The sequence below is a fragment of the Schistocerca americana genome, chromosome 3 (assembly GCF_021461395.2).
Source record: "Schistocerca americana isolate TAMUIC-IGC-003095 chromosome 3, iqSchAmer2.1, whole genome shotgun sequence".
NCBI classification, from domain to species: domain Eukaryota; kingdom Metazoa; phylum Arthropoda; class Insecta; order Orthoptera; family Acrididae; genus Schistocerca; species Schistocerca americana.
Window position 1 is genome coordinate 613244543 of NC_060121.1, and position 14336 is coordinate 613258878.

Below are 14336 nucleotides of genomic sequence, written 5' to 3' on the forward strand. Positions count from 1 at the left end.
CCTCGTTAAACGTCTTCTATGGATATATTTCTCATATTTTCCTGGAGTTTATGCTGCATTCATCAAATCAATTTGGTAAGTTTAATATCAGCTGAAGTGCTGTTAATGATCTGTTGAAATGGTGAGACAAATGCAAACTTTTTAATTTGCTTGTGAGATGTATAGGTGCATATAAACGTCTTCATGGTATAACAAGTAAGACTGCTGAAATAGAAGTACTTTTGCTTGATCAGCTAAAGGCTATGTCAGATTTATGTGTGAGCAAACACTGGTTAAAGGAAAGCCAAGCTTGTACCGCTAGAGTAACAGTATTTGAAACTGTTAATAGCTTCTTTAGAGAGCCTTTTATAGCTGGAGAAACATACATATATGTTAAGCATAAACTGAATGCAAGGAAATTAAGTTCAGTAACATAAACAATACTGAAAAAGTGGTTGCACACTTCAAGAATCCAAAATCATCATTGTGTGCATATAGTCTTCCCCACCAGGCAACTTATGGCGTTTTCGGACAGTCTAGAATCACTCGTCAGTGAATTATGGAATTTTAAAGAAAATATTTTGTATTTGCAGCTCAGACATTCTGTGAAACTCAACAATTTGGTATATTCACATAATTTACAACCAACTGTCCATGAATACACTAGACTAGGAAAGACCTCTAAAACTACATTTGATAAAATATCTTTTGATTTGCAAACATGTATCATAGTGCAGAAGTGATTGACAGTGGATTCTCAGATCATGAAGCAATAAGATTTAGTGCGAACAATGAAGTCGACAAGAGGGAAAAACTTTTACCCAAGATACCCAGGGAATAGACGTAAAATGAAAAAGTATGTCAGACTTTGATTAATCTGCAGAAAAAGGCTGAATGGAGGAAAAAGTCGTACAAAAAAAAGAAGAGCATGCACTGTTCAATAACAAGTAGGACAAGATATATTACTATGAATGCACCATAAATCTACGAAATATGGGAAGCTCAGCCATTAATTAATTAATTTATTTATTTCTTAATCCATCTGTAGACAATTTTCATTGTATAGATGTGGTCAATTTATATACAGTTTCCATATATATGTTACAGTCAAAACCCGTTTTTAGTTAGAATGCGTTCTTACTAAAAACTAGTTTATGCGGGCCACTTCATCAAAACGCAGATATATTTTTGACATTTGGTGCTATTTGTATTTTACACTCTGACAACAGCAGAGAAGTTGTTAATTCTGTCATAAACGAGCTGGCTGTATTTTGGTGTGAGTGTAAACTCGTTCACAGGGAAACCGTGGCACAGCCAAAGCCAAGGTTCTGTTGAACCCACCAACCAAGATATTGAAAAAATATTGGCTTCATGGATGTAAGACATTATTACCACCAACTGATCAAATGGTGTTCGCTTTGTACAGTTTATGAAAAATTGGGCATATCATTCTGGTATCAAGCAAACACCTTACAAAGCTATGTTTGGCACAGAAGCACGAGTAGGGCTTATGACTTCAAGTTTTTCTCTACATGATTTAAGGAGATAGAAGATGAAGATAATCTTAAAGAGGCTTTAAATAAAATTATATTAAGTACCTAATCGTCTTTCAAACAAGCTAATTTAAAGTTCTCTTCCAGTTCCGAATTCGACGTGTCCAAAGAGAATTTCATGCTGCTGGAAGATGTGCCAGAGACAAAGGTATCATTAACAACTGCTGCAAAGATGGCAGCCTTAGAATCACGACAAGGATTTGTTCGCTGTATGTGTAAGAAGGCATGTATTTCAAAAAGGTGCTTTTGTAGGAAAAAGGGAAACCTTTTGTAGGCAACTTGCCTACTACAAATAATTGCATAGCCATCTGATATAACGTGTTAACGAAAAAATATTTTTTCGCAAAAACTCACAATGAGAAGAAACTAAAAAAACAACAGCTAAGTAACAAAAACAAGGAGACTCTATAGTCTTATGGCAAAGATAAAAAAACAACACATGACCAGAAAAAAACTCTTGTGCACTTTTGATATCACTTTGCACCAGACATGAAAAATATCACTGCTACACAGCCCCCCCCCCCCCCCACCCCTTAAAGTGCGGAGCCACAGGGATATCTTGATACTTGAATTTTATTCGACATCCAGCTCTGGTGTGCATTGGGTGTCACGGGGGCGGTGACATTGTTATTTGTTGTGGTGATTCACCTGTCTCGGACGATGTAGTGAGCAGTGTTTCGGTGTGCTCTGCGTCCATCATGTGTTGATGCACAGGCGTGGTGTCAGAGGTTGGAGAGGGTAAAACCCATGCTGACTTGACATGTTCAATCGATACCTTTGTTGGAACACGATGGTACATTATGTCCACAGTACGCTTATTTCTACTCAGCACCTGAAATGGGCCCGTATATGGTGGCTGTAAAGGCGATTTGACTGAGTCTGTTCGCAACATTACGTGAGAGCAATCGTATAAGTCTTTGTGCACAAACACCTGACGGTTGCCATGGCGAGAAGGTGGCAGGCAACGTATATTTGTGAAGCGACGTTTTAGCTGCTGCACCCAGTGTGTGAGGCCCTCTGATCCAGGGATGATGTTGGTAGTAAATAATCTGCAGGAATCTGTAGCGGCTCGCTGTAAACCATCTCGGCAACTGATGCGCCAATATCGGGTTTGTGAGCTTTCCGCAGGCCTAACAACAGTAATGGTAATGCTTCTGTCCATCTCTCTCGATGACACATCAATGCTGTTTTGAGTGTTCTGTGCCATCGTTCGACCATACCATTACCAGCAGGGTGATAGGTAGTCGTGTGGTGGCGTTGGAAACTGCACATTTTGGATAGCTCGAGGAACAATGTAGATTCGAACTGACGTCCTTGGTCAGTTGTGACATGAAGGAGGCATCCAAAACGTGCAACACACGTACACAGAAACGTCTTTGCAGTAGTTTTGGCTGAAATATCGGCTATTGGAGGTGCTTCTACCCATTTTAGCACCTATCTATGGCCATAAACATATATCTGTAACCCTCTGACTGTGGGAGAGGTCCAACCAGGTCCACGTGAACGTGTGCGAATCTAGCAGAGGTACCTTGAAAATTTCCAATATCAGCACGCACATGTCGTCCTACTTTACTTTGTTGACAAGGAATGCAGGATCGTGCCCACAGGCGCGCGTCTTTTTTCATAGAAGGCCACACACAGTGGCTTGATTGTAGCGTTGGCTCCTGGGTGCGATAGTGTGTGGACACTGACGAATGCCGTCTTGCGCAATATTTCTGAAATGAATGGTATTGGTCTGCCTAGAGAAAAGTCGCACCACAGCTTCAGCTTGGAGGTAGGCACCAGAATTTGCTCGAACTTCAGACGTGTAGACGGGTTGTTTAACAGCTGTCGTAGTTCTGCATCCTTGGTCTGTTCCACTGCAAGTTTATCATAGTCTATAATTTCTTAAATCCCGCAAATACGTGAAAAATAGTCAGTCACTAAATTTTCTGCGCCTCAAAAATGGCGTATATCTGTCGTGAACTGACTTATGAACTCAATATAACGGAACTGTCTCGGTTAGCACTTATCACTGGTGTTTTAAAAGCCAATGTTATGAGTTTGTGGTCTGTAAACACAGTCACTGGTCTAGCCTCTATTTGTGGGCGGAAGTATCTAATTGCTTCGTAGATCGCGAACAATTCTCTGTCATACGCGCTCCGCTTCTATTGTGCAGTCTGTAACTTTTTAGAAAAAAACCGTAGTGGTTGCCATTGCCCTTCTACACGCAGGTGCAGCGCCGCCCCTATTGCTGACTGGCTCGCGTGTACAACAATAGCTAGCTGTGCGTAGTGAACTGGGTGAGCGAGCAACACTGCTTTGCTGAGGCTTGCTTGAAGATCATTAAATGCTTTGTCCATTTCTTGTGTCCACTTAATTATTTGTCGACCTTTGGCGTCGCGTCCCTTGAGTGCATCAGTGAGTGATGCTTGCACCATAGCTGTTGCTGGCAGATGACTTCTATAAAAATTTATTACTCCCATGTATCGTCGTAGCTCTTGGTAGTTTCGGAAGGGCCTGCATCGTCGCGATCTTCTCTGGCAGAGGCAATATACCTTCTGATGACACAGTATGGCCGAGGAAAGTGACTTGGTTCTTGTGCATGACGCATTTATTTTCGTTTAAAACGACTCCGTAGTCAGATAGTCGCTTGCGAAGTTGACACATATGCTGTTCATGTGTTTGACTATCTGGAGAGAAAACCAATGTCATCAAGATAAGCAAAGCAAAATGTTAATCCTTTATCACTTCGTCGATAAAACGCTGCCAAGTCTGTGCTGCGTTCTTAAGTGCAAAAGGCATAAATAAAAACTTGAATAATTCAGATGGTGTCTTCTGAACATCTCTTGGAGCCACCGGTATCTGGTTGTATGCTTTCTTGCAATCGAGGACGCTAAAATTTTTCGCGCCGGCCACAAGCACATGTGGAATCCTGTATATTAGGTACTGGGTATCTATCTGGAATGGTTCTTGAGTTTAATGCTCGGTAATCCCCACACGGTCTCCATGATCCATCTTTCTTACGTGGTAAGTGTAGGGGTGAAGACCACAGACAGTCTGACCGGCGAATTATTCCCGACTGTAACATTTCCTCGAATATCGCCTTTGTTTCCGTCAATCTCTCTGGTGCGATTCTACGTGCCCGTCGTGAAACTGGTTGTCCTGGCGTGGTACGAATATAGTGAACAGTACTATGTTTAACTTCTTTTGACTGTCTGTCAGAAATCTCCGATTCTTCTCTTCGTCATGTAGCTATTCGGCCACAGAGTTGCCAATTGCCTGTAGCTTCTCACAAGTTGTATGCCCTTTAGTGCTTGATATTGCACTGGTGTCTGTCAGATTTAACAAACGTTTTCCTTGTAAGTCGACCATCAACTCGAAATGTGCCAGAAAATCAGCGCCCAAAATAGGTTCTGATATACCAGCTATCACAAAAGACCAGGTAAACTGTTTGGAAAAACCCACATCAATCTTGCACACTTTACATCCGTACGTTTTAATCACCGAGTTATTCACTGCCTTCAAACGTGGCCATATGTCTTTTTCGTTGTGTGGCGCATGGCTGACAGGAAGCAAACTAATGTCTGACCCGGTATCCGCCAAAAACCTTGTACCCGTAAGTACGTCTGATACATACAATCTTTTCGAAGGAGGAGGCATATGTATTGACTATTGCTGTCGCTGACATGAAAACACTGCACTGTTTCGGTACATACCTTGGTTGTCTGAGTAGGCGCACGGTGATGTACATCTTGTTTATGGTACCAACACACATTATGCTCGTCCTCTTGTTGACTTCGTGTTTCACGCCCAGCCCGCTCTCTCTCTCTCGCGCTGAAAGATAACTTGTGGTCGCTGTAGCGTGCGTAGCTGCGTTCGCAAATCCTCTATTGCAGTTTTTAAATGTCTAATTTCGTTTGAACTCTTTGTTGTTTGTCGCATTACGACCGTGGCACAGTTTACTGTTATATCGTCAGTTTGGTCTTGCTGGTAACGGTAGTTATTGTACGTGGCATCTATCGACGTCATTGCGACTGTTGCAATAGGCTCGTGCATCTCGTAGGTTCTGTCTGCAGCGAGCAGCAGTTTGTCAACTGATCTTTCGTCGTATATAGCTAATGTAGTTCTTACTTGCGTTGGTAGCTGTTGTTGCCATACGTGGAGTAACAATCTATCAGAGACTGTCGAACTATCTACCAGGCTGCATAAATGGCGCCAGTATTCTGACGGGGTCGTATCTCCCCGTTTCTCTTGGTACGATACTTGTTTGACTCTGATGTCGACTGACTTCACAAACCGAGAAATTAATTCTTCTTTCAGTCTACAGTATGCTCCTTCTGTAGGCAGGTTCACTATAATGTCAGATATCAAAGCCGAGGTCTGATGGTCCAAATTACTTATCACCAAGGTGAACTTCTCGTGATCACTGACTATTCTTTGTTGTAGAAATATATTTTCCATTACCACGAACCATGTGTGCGGCTGAGAAGGCACGAATGGGGGCGCTGGTAATTGCAACCGTTGAGTTGGTGAAGCGTTGAAACCAGCGGGTAGTTCCATTGCTGTTACTTGCTGTGGTTGTGCTGCAGTAATCCCAGTTTCCGATGATGTTGCCTTGCTGGTGTGTGCCATGGTTGTTGAACCAACGTCATTCCTTTGGTCCGGTATCTGCCTGAAGTTCATATCTTTCGAAATATGCAACTGTAAAGTTTTTATCTCATTCTGAAGCCTATGAATTTCTTCTGTTATCGAACCGTATCGTTCACTGCTTTTGCAGTTAATGTTCGACATAGCTAACGAAAGGTTTAAAGTTCCTTAATTGGAGGTCACCAATTATGTAGGTGACTTGCCTACAACAAATAATTGCATAGCCGTCCGGTATAATGTGTTAACGAAAAAATACTTTTTCGCAAAAACTCACAATGAGAAGAAACTAAAAAAACAACAGAGAAGTAACAAAAACTAGGAGACTCTATAGTCTTATGTTAAAGGTAAAAAAACAACACATGACCAGAAAAAAACTCTCACGCACTTTTGATATCACTTTGCACCAGACATGAAAAATATCACTGCCACACATTGTAACTCAAAATGTCATGACAGTTTGCCTTACAATAACAAATAATCAAAATTTAATTGTTAAATTTTTTGGTACATTTCTCTTTCATTTGACTGTAGCAACTTTTGTCAAATGTATCAGTAGTTAATATACTTCTACTGTATGATTATTTTGTTTCCACTTTAGTAACTAATACCGTTAATATGGCTCTGTAATCTTCCTTAAAATGTTTCTTCAGTGTATGGTTATTTTTGTATATTAATGAGTTAGATGTATGATCAATATTCCAATAAATATTGCATTGCGCAATAGAAAAATGCTGTTTTTTTAGCATGTAGTTGCACTTAATTTTAATATTTGCCCCTAAATAAATTTAGTTACAACTAGAATTTACTGCTGGTCAAAAGCGAAAGTCAGTTAAAACTAGTTTCAACTAGGCAAAACGCATTTTGATGAAGTGACTCAGTAAAAAATTGCTTTAACTAGTAAGAATGTGTTGTAACTAAAAACGCGTTTTGTCTGTAATGTATACAACACACACAAACAAATTGTATATATATATATATATATATATATATATATATATATATATATATATATATATATATATATATATATATATATATATGTGTGTGTGTGTGTGTGTGTGTGTGTGTGTGTTCTTATGTATACAGACACAAATGTATCACATGACACACATAATCAGCAAAATGTAAATTATTACTATATGTTAAATACCCAATCACAAAAATATGTCTTTAACATTACTTCAAAGAGACAGAGACATGAATATTAACACTTTCATGACAATATGATAATCACATTCTCATCTTCACATTTTCACAATGTTATACTTTCAGCATCACATTTCAGTAGTCTGCACCACACATTGAGTAATCTCCACCATCTTACAGTCTGACAGCTTCACTTTATAGCAACACGCCTTTCAAGGTCTCTGTGATGAGCAAAAAAGGGCTAGCAGCAGCAGAATCATTCTTATATAATAAGACATTACATGTATATTACATTTGTTCTTACTGATTTAAGGAAACATTTATGAAGGCCTGCCTGCTTGAACAAGATCCTCTCTCCTGTTTAGTTTCTAGGTATTCATTTAAACTACGTAGGGTTAAGGTAATATTATGGAAACCGAAGAGAATTAGACGAAGATGACATGGGAGTTATGATAGTGAATGAAGACTTTGACAGAGCACTGGAAGACATAAGTCAAAAGAAGGCCCCAGGAGTATACAACATTCCATTAGAACTACTGACAGCCTTGGGAGAGCCAGTCCTGACAAAATTCTACCATTTGGTCAAGATGGATGTGACAGGTGAAATACCCTCAGACTTCAAGAAGAATGTAATAATTCCAACCCAAAGAAAGCAGGTGTTGACAGATGTGAAAATTACCAAACTATCAGTTTAATAAGTCACGGCTGCAAAATACTAACACCAGTTCGTTGCAGACGAATGGAAAAACTGGAAGAAGCTGACCCTGGGGAAAATCAGTTTGGATTCCACAGAAATGTTGGAACACGTGAGGCAATACTGACCCTACGACTTATCTTTGAAGACAGATTAAGGAAAGGCAAACCTACGTTTCTAGCATTTGTAGACTTAGAGAAAGCTTTTGAGCATGTTGACTGGAATACTCTCTTTCAAATTCTGAAGGTGGCAGGGGTAAAATACAGGGAGCGAAAGACTATTTACAATTTGTACAGATACCAGATGGCAGTTATAATAGTCAAGGGACATGAAAGGGAAGCAGTGGTTGGGAAGGGAGTGAGACAGGGTTGTAGCCTATCCCCGATGTTATTCAATCTGTATATTGAGCAAGCAGTAAAGGAAACAAAAGAAAAATTAGGAGTAGGAATTAAAATCCACGGAGAAGAAATAGAAACTTTGAGGTTCGCAAATGACATTGTAATTCTGTCAGAGACAGCAAAAGACCTGGAAGAGCAGTTGAATGGAATGGACAGTGTCTTGAAAGGAGGATATAAGATGAACATAAACAAAAGCAACACGAGGGTAATGGAATGTAGTCGAGTTAACTCAGGTGATGCTGAGGAAATTAGATTAGGAAATGAGAGGCTTAAAGTAGTAAATGAGTTTGGCTATTTGAGGAGCAAAATAATTGATGATGGTCGAAGTACAGATGATATAAAATGTAGGCTGGCAATGGCAAGGAAAGCGTTTCTGAAGAAGAGAAATTTGTTAACATCCAGTATTGATTTAAGTGTCAGGTAGTCATTTCTGAAAGTATTTGTATGGAGTGTAGCCATGTATGGAAGTGAAACATGGACGATAAATAGTTTGGACAAGAAGAGAATAGAAGCTTTTGAAATGTGGTGATACAGAAGAATGCTGAAGATTAGATGGGTAGATCACATAACTAATGAGGAGGTATAGAATAGATCTGGAGAGAAGAGAAATTTGTGGCACAACTTGACTAGAAGAAGGGATCGGTTGGTAGGACATGTTCTGAGGTATCAAGGGATCACCAATTTAGTATTGGAGGGCAGTGTGGAGTGTAAAAATCGTGGAGGGAGACCAAGAAATGAATACACTAAGCGGAGTCAGAAGGATGTAGGTTGCAGTAGGTACTGGGAGATGAAAAAGCTTGCACAGGATAGAGTAGCATGGAGACCTGCATCAAACCAGTCTCAGGACTGAAAACCACAACAACAACAACAGACTTAAGGTTACTAAATAACCTTTTAATTTGTTTCTGAAAACAGATGTCTGTTCAGTGCTTTTTATTCTGTGTGGTATTTATTGTGTAAAATGCGCCCAGCAGTTATAAGATGTTTTTCAGGTAACTTAAGTCGCTTCCTGCATAGATGATAATCATCCCTATTTCTCATATTGTAATTGTGGATATCTCTGTTCAGCTGGATAGTACCATTTGCATTCACATGCATAATTGTTTCAAATATATTTGGTGAAGGGAATGTCATGATATTACGTTCCTTGATTTTATTTCTGCAGAATTGTCTTAGGGTCAGATCTGCAATGCATCTAACCGTCTTCTTTTGAAGCTTCATTAACTTATGGATATGCACATGTGTGGCATTCCCCCAGACTAAAGTGCAGTATAATAAATGGTGGTAGACTAGATCATACAACATTGTTAATATTATGCCTGTGTTTAATGTTCCAGACATCTTCCTGATTAAGAATATGTTGGTGCTTACTTTTGAGCATACTTTGCTGATATTGTCGTCCCATGTCCAATGCTTATCAACGATGACTCCACAGAATTCGTAATTCCTTACTTCTTTGAGATCTGCATAACCCAGTTCAAGGGAAATATAATCAGTCTGTGCAGATTTATTCACTTGCAATTGTCTAAATGTTGACTTATTCGCATTTACAAACATATTATTTTCATTGAAATGTTTGTAAGTTTCACTCAGATTTGCAGAAGGACTTGAGTCCAGTTGTTTTGTATGAGTGAAGTATCAGCTGCAAACACTACTACATCGTCACCTTCTGTTGATGTTATATCATTTACATACAGAATGAAAAGAAGGGGGCCCAAATCTGATCCCTGAGGTACACCTTAAATAACTGCCAGAAAATTAGAGTGTGTGTTCATAGTAGCTTCTACACACTGCTCTCTGTTTTCCACAAATGATTTCTTACCTCTGATACCATAATAGTTCAGTTCGCAAATTAGTTTGCTGTGACAAACACCATCAAATGCCTTTGCGAAGTCAAGGAAAATGCCACAGGCTTTTCTTTGTTGATGTAATGCTCCAATAACATCGGATACAAAGTTAGTTGTGGCTGTAGTGCTAGATCTACATCTTCTAAAACTATGCTGTGCCTAGTTTACAATGTTACTCTTCTCTATAGAATTTAATATTGTACTTTTGAAGATTGTTTTCATAATTTTAGATAAGACAGGTGTGCTAATAATTGGCCTTTTAGTTTGCAGGATTTCTCTTATCACCATCCTATAAATGGGCACTACCTTACTCCTTTTCAGAAATTTAGGAAATATCACACTTTCGACAGTTGAGTTTATTACATGAGTCAGAGGTCTCACTAACCACTGAGAATAGTACTTTCCTACACTGGTATGCATCCCAGCAAGACGTTATCTGATTTTGATCTCTAGTGCATGCATTATTTTTGCCAACTCTGTTTCGCTTATTGTCATCAGAATACTACAGTCTGCAATATTGAATACTTGGCTTTTGGGACCTATTGTTATTTCTTTTTCCACTACTTCAACATTATGTATATTAATAATATAGCTGACATCATTTGAATCCATGTTTTCTGTACCATGTTTCTCTAAAATTATATTACTGCTACCTTGCCAAATAGGCCATTTCCTGTACCCATTTATGAATGACCATACAGCCTTAGACATATTTGTAGAAGTTGAAATTTGATTCTGGTAAAGTTTTGATTTAGTTTCTGTTATAATTCTACTATAGGCTCTCTTCTTGTCCTTATATGTGTCAGTGTTAGCCTTAGTGTATATTATCTGGTAATTTTCATATGCCATTCTCAGATCCTCATTTAATTTTATATCTGATATGAATCATTTCTTAGTAACTCCCATATTTAGACTTCTCGATGCAATGGGACAAGCAACATTTATGTAATAGCTTAGTGCTGAGCAAAAATACTCACTTCTCTCCTCAACATTATTTATTGAGTCTGTTTCCTTCCAGTCTCCCCCTTTCATAATGTTTGTAGGCTACTGAAATTTTCTGATTTTAGCCATCTAGATTGTAGCATAATTTTTTCACAGTTAACATGTATTCCTGACATTTCTAGGTCTTGTCAATAACGGCCTGAGATAGCAGTGATTGTTACTTGATCTGTTTGTCTGCTCTGACGAATATTAGTAGTTACATGATCTGTCAGTGTTTGTGAGGTCTGGCAGCATCTCGTTGGGCTTTGTACATCTAACTGGCAGTTTTGTACACTGGGCCATTTGTAGTTACTAAAAGCCCATATCCAGTTGCATATAGATTAGCCTACCCTAATATTGGAAACGAACAAAGGACTTTGTCCACACAAGGCTCTAAGAGAATTTGTATACTAAAGGATTGAACAAAAGTCAAACCTTACTTGAAGTGCTGTAAATGAACAAATGAACTATTTCAGTGTAATATGTATGTAACATTTGTTCATTCAGTTTTAAGCGAAAATTTTAATCATATTTATTTATATGTTTTTAAATGGAAGCATGGTAAATTATAGTAATTTAAGATTTTGTTTAATGTCAAAAGGCTATAAGAAGCCTAAAACTCAAACATGACTGCAGTGGCGCTGGTTCAGAATTTAGTATCTGATACCAAAGAAAACGGCTCACACTGCAATGTTAGCAATTACATGCATATAAATATGTGTATGAATGTGGCAGTGTGTATATAAAGTGATTACAGTATGTAGAATGTTGTTAAATGAAGTTTAGTGCATTACAACCAAAGCAAAAATGGGTCAGACCACATATTAAAAAGTGTAAACTACCGATATAAGCATCAAGTATGAGTATTAATGATGCATTTACACATGTTCACGACTTATCTGAACATTCTTCTCAATATTTTTCGGCACAACTTTCATAGTGACATATTTAAGTATGTTATATCCGTAAGTGTGGTATCTTGATGATTAGGTAGATTAAATTACACTCACTACTGGTACTACAGGTACTTTCAAACAAGTAATATTGATAATTGATGTGACACGGTACTGTCAGATTTCTACAATTAGTTCAGCAACCCCTAAGTGAGTAGTTTCACAAAGATACAAAAAGTGTGCACAAAGAGTTTACTCAAGTATTCTATGCTGTGTAGACGACAGATGTTGTCAGCAGAGAAAAAAATTCTTCTTTCCATTCCCTGTCACCTTTCCTTGTGGATCAGTTGATGCTTTCGTAATAGACTTGACAGAAGTGATTCCAAGTAAAGTTATGTTGGCTTCTTCTCTTTCATTAGCAATGTGGATTTATAGGTGCATGAGTCAAATGAAATGTGAGGACAGTGGTTCATGCAAATCATCAGACAGTATATATGTATACTGTCCTTTCAACCTTGAAAGTGAAAAAACGATTTTAGTTGGTACTCTGTGTAAGGTAATACTATTGCATGAACTCAAAGATTAAAAGAGTTATCTGCTCAAGATAAATCAATAAGAGACAAGCAGCCTTCGAACAGTTAGAGAAAATGTCAAGTATTGTGCATTTTTATTTTCATAACATGTTGTTGTGTGCTTTCTAAGGTAAAATCTTAGGGGACATACAGTGGTACTGAGGTGTTGTATTGTGCATAAGTTATAAATGTTATAATGAATCTAGATGTGAATATGTAGAAATTGTACCATATATGTACCAGACATGTCAGCAACATTTAGATGTAGGCTTATGTATGCTTAGGTTAAATCAAATGATGGTGAACTGTAATGCTTATTTTGTGTGTGTTATGTGGAACTATATGTGTACCGAAACTTTGTAGCAGATTAAAACTGTGTGCTGGACTGAGACTCGAACTCGGGACATTTGCCTTTCACAGGCAAGTGCTCTACCATCTCAGCTAACCAAGTACCCATCCTCACAAGGTTCAATTCCGCCAGTACCTCGTCTCCTGCCTTACAAACTTCACAGAAGCTCTCCTGCAGACTTGCAGAACTAACATTCCTGGAAGAAATGAGGAGTGCTAGTTTTGCATGGTCTGCCAGAGAGCTTTTGTGAACTTTCGAAGCTAAGAGAGACGAGGTACTGGCGGAACTGAGCCTGTGAGGGCGGGTTGTGGGGAATACTTGGGTAGCTCAGATGGTAGAGCACATGCCCGCCAAATTCAAAGGTCCTGTGTTCGAGTCTCGGTCCGGCACACATTTTAATCTGCCAGGAAATTTCATATGAGCGCACACTCTGCTGCAGATTGAATATTGCATTCTATATACATGTATTGACAAAACAGATCCAATTATCAAACACTTAGCACGTTCTATAAAAAGGTCATATTTACGAGTGTTATAGTGAGTGAAAGTGTGGGTGCCTGTAATGACCGAAATGTTTTTGGTTTGTTTGTAACAGCGATGGGCACCAGACTTTGCTACAAGGGACCATACAAGGTAAAAACGTTTATGGAGTTACCTGAAATTTGGTAAGACCTCGATGTGATGCTGAATGTACAGACTAGCCTTAAACATTGAAATATGTGACACACGATATGATTCCAGTACCACAGGTCAGAAATGATGGACCTTTCTGTTGCAATATCCGAAACTCACGATCACGCACACGCTACAGAGCAGCTCTTTGGGTATTTTGACGACATGTACAGTGAATCGCCACAGAAACTGGTATGGGCATGTATATTCAAATGCAGAGATATGTAAACAGGCAGAAAAGGTGCTGCGATCAGTAACGCCTATATAAGAATTAAAGTGTGCAATGCAGTTGTCAGACAGTATACTGCTGTTACCATGGCAGATTATCAAGATTTAAATGAGTTTGGACGTGGTATTACAGTCAGCGCACAAGTGATGGGACACAGCATCTCTGAGGTAGCAATGAAGTGGGGATTTTCCTGTACAATCATTTCAAGAGTGTACCGTGAATATCAGGAACCTTGTAAAATATGAAATCTCTGACATCACTGCGACTGTAAAAAGGTCCTGCAAGAACAGGACCAACGTGATAGAAGTGCAGCTCCTTTGTAAATTGCTGCAGATATCAATACTGGGCCATCAACAAATGCCAGCGTGGAACCATACAACGAAACATCATTGAT

The 14336-nt window shown here is 38.8% G+C and overlaps 1 protein-coding gene across 1 annotated transcript in view; it reads left to right on the forward strand.

Moving 5' to 3' along the window:
* The first annotated feature begins 7200 nt into the window (after positions 1-7200).
* LOC124605169 (tRNA N(3)-methylcytidine methyltransferase METTL6) overlaps positions 7201-14336 on the forward strand; it is a 45528-nt gene continuing 38392 nt past the window's right edge. Inside the window, exon 1 of the mRNA XM_047136674.1 lies at positions 7201-7233. The gene's annotated coding sequence lies outside the window, so the exon portion shown is untranslated. The remainder of the gene's footprint in view (positions 7234-14336) is intronic.